This window comes from Vigna radiata, chromosome 1 (genome assembly GCF_000741045.1).
Source record: "Vigna radiata var. radiata cultivar VC1973A chromosome 1, Vradiata_ver6, whole genome shotgun sequence".
In the NCBI taxonomy this organism is placed as follows: Eukaryota; Viridiplantae; Streptophyta; class Magnoliopsida; order Fabales; family Fabaceae; genus Vigna; species Vigna radiata.
In genome coordinates, this window is record NC_028351.1 from 2,225,207 (window position 1) to 2,226,159 (window position 953).

Here is a 953-nt window from a genome sequence, read left to right on the forward strand (position 1 = left end):
TTTTTATTCTGAAATTTTAATTTACATTTAAAATATAATTAAATGTGTTTTAAGAAATTTGTAATTATATATATATATATATTCAAAGTTGGTGACATTGATCAATACAAAATAATCTAATAAAAAATTCAAATTATTCATGTGTTTTGTTCAATAGTGGAATTTTATAATTAAAAAGCTCTTATTTTTACTTACAAGTGAAATTGGACTATTGTTAAATTTGTAGATCAAATAACATGAAATTATTTCAGTTTAACGTAACTTTGTTTAAAACGATGTACAAAGATACGTGAAGTGTTTAGAAGAAGAATTTTAATTTGGTTTCTAACTACCATCTCTATCTTAAAAAGTTAAATTTTTTCTAACAACCATCTCTATTTTTTTTTTCTGATAAAGAATGGAACAAGTGACTTCATGTATTTTGTTGATCTTATTATAGTTGAAGATGGTCTAACATTAAGAATTTAATACAATATTATATTAAAGTCATTCCAAATTTATTGTAACAAAATTTGATTTTGGTTAGGCTATAATGCCACTCACTATCAAATTATCATTATTATAATCTCACATTATACTGTATGTCTCATTAAATTACCATTATAATAGTTTCACATTTTCTTTCAAGAGAGAAGTGTATTGAAAATTCATATCAATTAAAAACAAGGTAAATTTATTATATATATATATATATATATATATAAATATAAATTTCATCTTACAAATAATTTTATAGAGTTAAATTATACTTTAAATTCACCTATTCAAAATTTAAATTCCTAAAATATATGTTACTTTAGATCAAAAGTTTTATAATATGTGCATTAGTTTTACTCTATCTTATAAATATTGTCTTTTGTAGAATATATATATATATATATATATATATATATATATATATATATATATATATATATATATATATATATATATATATATATATATATATATAT